The 10525-nt window shown below is 41.4% G+C and overlaps 1 long non-coding RNA gene across 2 annotated transcripts in view; it reads right to left on the bottom strand.

Moving 5' to 3' along the window:
• Window positions 1-7722: 7722 nt before the first annotated feature.
• LOC137538287 (uncharacterized) overlaps window positions 7723-10525 on the bottom strand; it is a 71401-nt gene continuing 68598 nt past the window's right edge. For both annotated transcript variants that reach the window (XR_011024735.1, XR_011024734.1), the window contains exon 4: window positions 7723-7993. This is a non-coding gene — a long non-coding RNA (uncharacterized lncRNA). The remainder of the gene's footprint in view (window positions 7994-10525) is intronic.

The following is a 10525-nucleotide window of genomic DNA, read 5'->3' as shown; positions in this document are numbered from 1 at the left end:
AAAAAAAAACTTGGATAAACAGAAGCGACGAATGGTGAGAACAGTCAGAGTAGACCCACAGACCAGCACCAAAGACCTACAAAATCATCTTGCTGTAGATGGAGTCACTGTGCATCGTTCAACCATTCAGCGCACTTTACTCAAGGAGATGCTGTATGCAACAGTGATGCAGACGAAGCCTTTTCTCCGCCCACAGAACAAACAGAGCCGCTTGAGGTACGCTAAAGCACATTTGGACAAGCCTGCTTCATTTTGGAATAAGGTGCTGTGGACTGATAAAACTAAAATTGGGTTATTTGGGCATAACAAGGGATGTTATGCATGGAGAAAAAACAACACAGCATTGCAAAAAAAAAAAACACCTGCTACCTACAGTAAAATATAGTGGTGGTTCCATCGTGCTGTGGGGCTGTGGTGCCAGAGCAGGAACTGGGAATCTTGTCAAAGTTTAGGGATGCATAGATTCCACTCAGTATCAGCAGATTCTGGAGACCAATGTCCAAGAATCAGTGACAAAGCTGAAGCTGCATCGGGGCTGGATCTTTTAACAAGACAACGACCCTAAATACTGCTCAAAATCCACTAAGGCATTTGTGCAGAGGAACAAGTACAACGTTCTGGAATGGCCATCTCAGTCCCAGACCTGAATATAATTGAAAATCTGTGGTGTGAGTTAAAGAGGGCTGTCTATGCTCGGAAGCCATCAAACCTGAATGAACTAGAGATGTTTTGTAAAGAGGAATGGTCCAAAATACCTTCAACCAGAATCCAGACTATCATTGGAACCTACAGGAAGCGTTTAGAGGCTGTAATTTCTGCAAAAGGAGGACTTAATATTGAGCCTTATTTTGTTTAAACAATTATTGCACACTTTCTGTAAATCCAATAAACTTCATTTCACTTCCCAAATGTCAGAGTGTGTCTCCTATATGATATATTTAACGAATATATACAGTGGTGTGAAAAACTATTTGCCCCCTTCCTGATTTCTTATTCTTTTGCATGTTTGTCACACTTAAATGTTTCTGCTCATCAAAAACCGCTAACTGTTAGTCAAAGATAACATAATTGAACACAAAATGCAGTTTTAAATGATGGTTTTTATTATTTAGTGAGAAAAATAACTCAAAACCTACATGGCCCTGTGTGAAAAAGAAATTGCCCCCTGAACATAATAACTGGTTGGGCCACCCTTAGCAGCAATAACTGCAATCAAGCGTTTGCGATAACTTGCAACGAGTCTTTTACAGCGCTCTGGAGGAATTTTGGCCCACTCATCTTTGCAGAATTGTTGTAATTCAGCTTTATTTGAGGGTTTTCTAGCATGAACCGCCTTTTTAAGGTCATGCCACAACATCTCAATAGGATTTAGGTCAGGACTTTGACTAGGCCACTCCAAAGTCTTCATTTTGTTTTTCTTCAGCAATTCAGAGGTGGATTTGCTGGTGTGTTTTGGGTCATTGTCCTGCTGCAGCACCCAAGATCGCTTCAGCTTGAGTTGACAAACAGATGGCTGGACATTCTCCTTCAGGATTTTTTGGTAGACAGTAGAATTCATGGTTCCATCTATCACAGCAAGCCTTCCAGGTCCTGAAGCAGCAAAACAACCCCAGACCATCACACTACCACCACATTTTACTGTTGGTATGATGTTCTTTTGCTGAAATGCTGTGTTACTTCTACGCCAGATGTAACGGGACATGCACCTTCCAAAAAGTTCAACTTTTGTCTCCTCGGTCCACAAGGTATTTTCCCAAAAGTCTTGCCAATCATTAAGATGTTTTTTTAGCAAAATTGAGACAAGCCTTAATGTTCTTTTTGCTTAAAAGTGGTTTGCGCCTTGGATATCTGCCATGCAGACCGTTTTTGCCCAGTCTCTTTCTTATGGTGGAGTCATGAACAATGACCTTAATTGAGGCAAGTGAGGCCTTCAGTTCTTTAGATGTTGTCCTGGGGTCTTTTCTGGCCTCTTGAATGAGTTTTCTCTGCGCTCTTGGGGTAATTTTGGTCGGTCGGCCACTCCTGGGAAGGTTCATCACTGTTCCATGTTTTTGCCATTTGTGGATAATGGCTCTCATTGTGGTTCGCTGGAGTCCCAAAGCTTTAGAAATGGCTTTATAACCTGTACCAGACTGATAGATCTCAATTACAGTACTTTGTTCTCATTTGTTCCTGAATTTCTTTGGATCTTGGCATGATGTCTAGCTTTTGAGGTGCTTTTGGTCTACTTCTCTGTCTGAGATAGCTCCTATTTAAGTGATTTCTTGATTGAAACAGGTGTGGCAGTAATCAGGCCTGGGGGTGACTACAAAAATTGAACTCAGGTGTGATAAACCACAGTTAAGTTATTTTTTTAACAAGGTGGGCAATCACTTTTTCACACAGGGCCATGTAGATTTGGAGTTTTTTTTTCTCACTGAATAATAAAAACCATCATTTAACCACTTTACCCCCGCGCGTACGTATTTCTCCGCCCCTTTTTCCATCCTTTAAAAACCAGGGACGGAGAAACACGTACTTTCCGCGTTCCCGACGCTGTCCGCGCTCCCGCTCGTAAACACGCCGCCCGCCGCTAGTAAAACCGCCGCCGCCCGCTCGCCCGGAGATCAATGAACGGGAAAATCCATTCCCGTTCGTTGATCTAAGCCCCACAATGACCCGCTGCTCTCCTATGGGCAGCGCGATCATTGTGAGAAGAAACTCACGTGTCCAGCCTCCTTATTCTTCCTCCAAGCTTCCGGAAGGAGGCTTGGAGGTCGCAATAAAGCAAAAAGTTACTGTGGCCATCTTGTGGCCAAATAGTAAACTACACCCTACACATTTTTCACATACAAATAAATGACTTTTACACAAAAAATTAACTCATTACCTCCCACACTCCCCATTTTTTTTTTTTTTGTAATTAAAAAAAAATTCAAAAATTTACAATTAAAAAAAATACATAATTAGTTACCTTAGGGACTGAACTTTTTAAATATTTAAGTCAAGAGTGTATAACACTGTTACTTTATAAACTATGGGCTTGTAATTAGGGATGGACGCAAAACTGAAAAAAATGCACCTTTATTTCCAAATGAAATATTGGCGCCAAACATTGTGATAGGGACATAATTTAAACGGTTTTATAACCGGGACAAAAGGGCACATAAATTTCATGGGTTTTAATTACAGTAGCATGCATTATTTAAAAACTATAATGGCCGAAAACTGAAAAATAATTTTTTTTTTCCCCACATTTTTCCTATTTTCCCATTAAAACACATTTAGAAAAAAATAATTCTTGGCATAATGTCCCACCTAAAGAAAGCCTAATTGGTGGCGGAAAAAACAAGACATAGTTCATTTCATTGCGATAAGTAATGATAAAGTTATAGACGAATGAATGGAAGGAGCGCTGAAAGGTGAAAATTGCTCTGGTGGTCAGGGGGTAAAACCCCTCAGTGGTGAAGTGGTTAAAACTGCATTTTGTGTTCAATTATGTTATCTTTGACTAATAGTTAACGGTTTTTGATGAGCAGAAACATTTAAGTGTGACAAACATGCAAAAGAATAAGAAATCAAGCAGGGGGCAAATAGTTTTTCACACCACTGTATATATATATATATATATATATATATATATATATATATATACACTGTATATATATATACATTGTATATATCACTAATATTATAAATGCAAAAGTTTGGATGTTTGTTACTCAATCACGCAACAATGGCTGAACGGATTTGAATGAAATTGGAATAGCATATAGCATACTTTTACCACCATAACCGCAGAGACGAATACAAATTTCACTGGGAAAATGTAACTGCAGCCATTCTTACACTGTTAATGACAGGGTTCTCAAACTTTGCACAGTTGGTCACTGCGTGACTGGAATTAATATTCAGAAAAGTGAGTGGCGCCTACAAAAGCCAATCAACATTCACCTATTGATTTTCAAGGGAAATATTTAATTGCTGACATTCTTGCACTGTTAATGGCACAAGCCTCAAACTTGGTACAGGTGGTCATTGGATGACTGGGGTCAAATTCAGAAAAGGGGGTGGAGCTACAAACAGCCAATCAGATTTGTTTAATTTCAATGCAAATTATTGATGCAAAGGTCACAAACTTGGTCACTGAGTAATTGTGTGTTAGGATTAGAAAAGTGGGCGCAGCCAAATACATACCCGGGCAACGCTGGTGGGCGCAGCCAAATACATACCCGGGCAACGCTGGGTCATCAGTGGGTGGAGACAAATACAAATTTCACTGGGAAAATGTAAACTGCAGCCATTCTTACACTGTTTATGGTAGGGTTCTCAAACTTTGCACAGTTGGTCACTGGGTGACTGGGATTAATATTCAGAAAAGTGGGTGGAGCCTACAAAAGCCAATCAAAATTCACCTATTATTTCAAGGGGAATATTTAATTGCTGCCATTCTTGCAATGTTAATTGCACAAGCCTCAAACCTGGTACAGCCAATCAGATTTGTTTCATTTCAATGCTAATTATTGATGCCAAAAACAGCAAAAAAGCTCACAAACTATGTCATTGAGTAATTGTGTGTTAGGGTTAGAAAAAGTGGGCAGAGACAACACCATCCAAATACAGTACATACCCACAACTCCCGAGGCGGAAGTGACGTGAACGGCAGTAGAAGTGATGCAATGCGGCGAGGTAGCCGCTTTTCGCATCACTATGACAATGGAAAAGGGCCCTAAAGAGGAACTGTGATAAAAATAACATAAAAATAACATAATGCTTAACATTGCTTATTTCTTACAATATTTATTTAGTCAGTGTTTGCCCATTGCAAAACATTTCCTCACCGATTTACATTCTGAAATTTATCACAGGTGGCAACACCTTCTGCCCTGTCAGGTGATCTCTGCGGAATGTTTGTTTATTCCAAAGGCAGCTTAAATAATACCTAATCTCCCAGAATGAGGAGAATTTTGCATAGCTAGACAGCTTACATACCAATATACAGTAATATACATGGAGTGGTCAAATAAATAGAGACACCCTCTAATAACAAGTTGGTTCACCTTTACCTCTGATCACAGCCAATATTCTTGGCATGGACTCAACAAGATGCTGATACCGTTGCTGAGGAATGTTGGCCCATGCTGACATAATGACAGCTCTAAATTGGGTCGGATTGGATGGTGGTGTTTCCAAGCTTTGAAGTGATCTTTTGACTTTGCCCAACAAATGCTCAATAGGATTGAGGTCAGGGGACTGAGCTGGCCATGGAAGCAGGTTAAACTCTGATGTTCCTCAAACCAATTTGAGACCAATCGAGCCCAGTGGCAAGGTGCAGTGTTGTCTTTCCTGGGCCCACAACACACAACTTTTCCTATTTTTCTGTGATACCAAAGGCACTCTTGATGGTCTCCTGCTGCTAAAGTCCATCCTTTGCAAAGTCCGCCTTGCTGTGTGTTGGGATATGCTTTGTGATGCACCTGCATTGAATTCAGCTGCAATTTAACAAGTTGTTGCAGACTATACGTGTTACTCACCTTTCACCTCTATAACTATACTAGCTACCTATACTGGGGCTACTATACTACCTATACTGGGGCAATTATGCTACCTACCTATACTGGGGCAACTATACTATCTATACTGGGGTCAACTATGCTATCTACCTATACTGGGGCAACTATACTACCTATACTGGGGGGACTATACTAGCTACCTACTTATACTGGAGCAACTATACTGGAGCAACTATACTACCTATACTGGAGCAACTATACTATCTATACTGGGGGCAACTATACTACCTATACTGGGGGTAACTATACTAGCTAACTATTTACTGATACTGGGGGAACTATAAGAGCTACCTACTTATAGTGGGGTAACTATACTACCTATACTGGGGGCAACTACACTAGCTACCTATACTGGGGGAAACTATACTACCTTTACTAGGGGCCACAATACTAGCTACCTATACTGGGGCCACTATGCTACCGATACTGGGGGCAACTATACTAGCTACCTATGCTGGCTAACCTATACTGGGGACAACTATACTAGCTACCTGTATTGGTGCAACTATGCTACCTATACTGGGACAACTATACTAGCTACCTATACTGGCTACCTATACACCTATACTGAGGGTGAACATTTTGGGGTGCTGTATAATCATTCCAAATCGAGGGGGGGATACCTCACAAGTTTACCTCAGGCTGCAAAAAGTCTAGAACCGGCCCTGACTACAGTGCCTCATGTACTAATACATCCTAGTATTCTGTTATTTTTTACATTCTGAACACACAGGTGGGGTAGATTTCACATTCCAAACAAACCTTCCTTTATTATTAACCCCCTCTCCATGTTATAACAGGAAGTGTGTGTTTCTTTTGTGTGAGGCTCTGTACAGAAGTAAGATAGATGTGTGATAACCAGTCCATATTTACAGTGCCAATCTGTACTACCTGCAGGTTTAATTGTTTGTTTTGCCAATGAGTTTCTTCAATAAAGTGCATCCTTTTAATTATAGTGAACTGAAAATTTATACTGGACAATTTATGTATTCCAAACATTGATTAAATCTATTACAAGGTCTCCTTTTTTATGTGTTTTTGTGTGTGTGACGCTTTATCTGTTTGTGGCACCTGAATTTATAGTATATATTTATACACACAGTTCTCTTGCTGTTTGATTGAACACATGCGGTGATGTGAAGGGACACACTTGACAGCCTCTATATCTAGTGAGTTCACCACCATTACCTTGAAAAAATAATCAGAAGATCCCAAAGCTAGAATCAAAACTTTATGTGGTATCTTTTCTTCTTCTCCAAAATGCCTCCTCAGCCTTCTGAATGCTCCCTCCCTTGTGCAGGGGTACCCCTTCTGCCTACCAAGCATGAGGTTGTGGGTTCGACTCCCAAAGCAGCCCAGCTAGGGCCAAGCTGGACGTGAGCTAATGGTCATGGCTGGCAGCTGGCACCCAGCCATGGGCAGCCTGGACATGGACATGGTATTTAGTACTGTACTTTAAAGCAGCAAAATCTAGGGTGTGGCACAGGTAACAATGAATAGCAGAGAGCACAGCAAAACACATATACCTAGTCCAGCACTGGGCCTCCTCCTCTACCTTCACTGCAGCCTATGAAGCAACAACACCTCTCTGTAAAACAACAGCTGTGAATCTGTAACTCAGCCAAGGAGCAGTAGAAGGTTAAAATAATGAACTTTATTTTAGCATCAAAACAGGAAGGCTAACACCTCTCCTTAGGCCCCTGATGTCACAAAGAGAGGAGACGAAGCTGGACAAGGTACTACAGCTCCACTGCAAGCTCTGCTATTGAAATGGGGGGAGAGAAAAAGACAGGCACTTCTTACTAAGGCTTGACTGCAATTTGATTCAATAAACATTTGTGATATTTGCTAGTAGATGCTTACCATGGTCTTTTCTGTCTCTACTTCTTACTAAGGGCCTGAGCCCACTGACACAGTTGTGTCCGCTTCTGAGCATCTGTAACATTGATGTATAGCTGAAAGGCGGACACAACTGCGTCAGTGGGCTCAGGCCCTAAGGGAGGTGGGGGGGGGCATACAATGTTGTCCCGAGAGACTAGACACAGAACATTGACAGTTAGCTCCATAAATATTTGGACAGAGACAACTTTTTTTTTCTAATTTTGGTTCTGTACATTACCACAATGAATATTAAATGAAACAACTCGGATGCAGTTGAAGTTCTGGCTTTCAGTTTTAATTCAGTGGGGTGAACAAACAAAACAATTGAAAAAAAATGTGAGACAACAAAAGCATTTTTTAACACAATCCCTTCATTTCAGGGGCTCAAAAGTAATTGGACAATTAACTCAACAGCTATTTTATGGGCAGATGCGGGCAAGTCCATTGTTATGTCATTATCAATTAAGCAGATAAAAGGTCTGGAGTTGATTTGAAGCGTGGTGCCAGACAATATGCGGTCAAAAGAGCTCTCCATGCAGGCGAAAGATGCCATCCTTAACCTGAGAAAACAGAAAAAACAAAACAAAACATAGAAATTGCTACAATATTATGAGTGGCAAAATCTACAGTTTGGTACATCTTAAGAAAGAAAGCAAGCGCTGGTGAACTAAGCAACGCAAAATGATCTTGGACGTCCACGGAAACAACAGTGGTGGATGTTAGCAGAATAATTTCCATGGTGAAGAGAAACCCCTTCACAACAGCCAAACAAAGTGAATAACACTCTCCAGGGGCTAGACGTATGGATATCAAAGTCTACTATAAAGAGAAGATTGCATAAAAGTAAATACAGAGGGTGCACTGCAAGGTGCAAGCCACTCATAAGCCTTAATATTCTGTAGTAATATAGAAAGACTAGACTGGACTTGCACAGTTCTGGAAAAACATTATTTGGACAGATGAAACCAAAATCAACCTCTACCAGAATAATGGCAAGTAGGTGTATGGAGAAGGTGCTCATTATCCAAAGCATACCCCATCAACTGTAAAACCCGATGGAGGTAGTGTGATGGATCGGGCATGCATGGCTGCCAGTGGCACTGGGACCCTAGTGTTTATTGATGATGTGACACAGGACAGAAGCAGCCAAATTAATTCTGAGGTGTTCAGAGACATACTGTCTTCTTAAATCTAGCTAAATGCAGACAACCTGATTAGAAGGCCTTTCATGATACAGATGGACAATGACCCAAAATATACACCCAAAGCAACCCAGGAGATTATTAAAGCAAAGTGGAAAAATCTTGAATGACCTAGTCAGTCACCTGATCTTAACCCAATTGAGCATGCATTTCACTTGTTGAAGACTAAACTTCAGACAAAAAGGCCCACAAAAACAGCAACTGAAAGCTGCAGCAGAAAAGGCCTGGCAGAGCATTAAAAAGGATGAAATCTGGAAACTCCCTTAAAGGGGAACTGAAGAGAGAGGTATATGGAGGCTGTCATGTTTATTTCCTTTTAATCAATACCAGTTGCCTGGCAGCCCTGCTGGTCTATTTCTCTGCAGTAGTATCTGATTAAAACCAGAAACAAGCATGCAGCTAATCTCGTCAGATCAGACTTATAAGTCTGAACCACCTGATCTGCTGCATGCTTGTTCAGGGGCTATGGCTAATAGTATTAGAGGCAGAGGATCAGCAGGGCTGCCAGGCAACTGGTATTGCTTAAAAGGAAATAAACATGACAGCCTCTGTATACCTCTCTCTTCAGTTCCCCTTTAAAGTGAGTCTGGAGCGATTTTGTTAGGGAAAAAAACAAAAAAAACAGATACCTACCCAAGGAGAGGGAAGGCTCTGAGTCCTATAGAGCCTTCATGTTCTTCTACTGGTGCCCTCGTTCTACTGCAGGCTGCTCTGTTCAAATCTCCGACTGTGGGAAGCTTCGGAATTCTTCAAGAGCCTGAGTGCTCCCAAAGACGGGTGGCTCTGTACTGCGCAGGCGCTAGTGCACAAGATAGCAAGCTCACGCATGAGCAGTACAGAGAGGCCCATCTTCAGGAACACTCAGGCTCCTGAAGACTTCCAAAGTCTCCCGCAGTGCAGTCTCCAACCCATCGGTCATAGACTGCTAATGGGGGGAGCCAGCGGTGGAACGAGGGGACTGTAAGAGGAATGGGAAGGCTTTATAGGACCCAGAGGCTTCCCTCTTCAGTAAGAGTCCCTTTAAAGGGGAACTGAAGTAAGAGGTATACGTAGGCAGCCATATTTATTTCCTTTTAATCAATACCAGTTGCCTGGCAGCCCTGCTGGTCTTTTTCTCTGCAGTAGTATCTGAATAACACCAGAAACAAGCATGCAGCTAGTCTTGTCAGATCTGACTTTAAAGTCTGAAACACCTGATCTGCTGCATGCTTGTTCAGGGGCTCTGGCTAATAGTATTAGAGGCAGAGGATCAGCAGGGCTGCCAGGCAACGTATTGCTTAAAAGGAAATAAACATGGCAGCCTCCATATACCTCTCTCTTCAGTTCCCCTTTAAAGGGAAACTCTTCTTAACACATAGCACTCTGGGAAAGTCTTTGATCTCATTCACACAGGGGCGTTTTTCTAGCAATTTCAGCTTGTCTGCAAATCGCTAACGCTTGAAAACACATTATGGCAATTAAAACCAATGGCATTGTTCACACCGTAGTGATTTGCAATTTCTGAAAATTACAGATGCAATCCATGCAGCATTTTTGGAGCTATTCAGATTGATTAGCAATTCCATAATAAGTATAGGATCGCTTCAGAATCAATTGTAAAACACAGGTGTGTTCACAATGCAGAGAGATTTGCTGAAGCTTTTATCTACAATGCATCATACTTTTTCCCATGAAACACTTCTTTTATCTGTGCAGATGTCATTTCCTGCTGATGATGAAAAGGGGAGATGGCTTGGTTTAGTACTAAGGAATTTAATATCTAAAAGTACTCTAGAGTCATACTGCTTGTCTTCTGTCTCGCTCTCTTTTTTCTCTTTGCTGTGTCTCACTACTTTCCTCTGCAGCCCACAAAAAAACCTGCTGCTTGTCCACCTTTTAAATGTACGGATT

The sequence above is a fragment of the Hyperolius riggenbachi genome, chromosome 11 (genome assembly GCF_040937935.1).
Source record: "Hyperolius riggenbachi isolate aHypRig1 chromosome 11, aHypRig1.pri, whole genome shotgun sequence".
Taxonomy (NCBI): domain Eukaryota; kingdom Metazoa; phylum Chordata; class Amphibia; order Anura; family Hyperoliidae; genus Hyperolius; species Hyperolius riggenbachi.
Note: the sequence above shows the minus strand (reverse complement) of the source record. Positions and strands in the feature narration are given on the sequence as shown.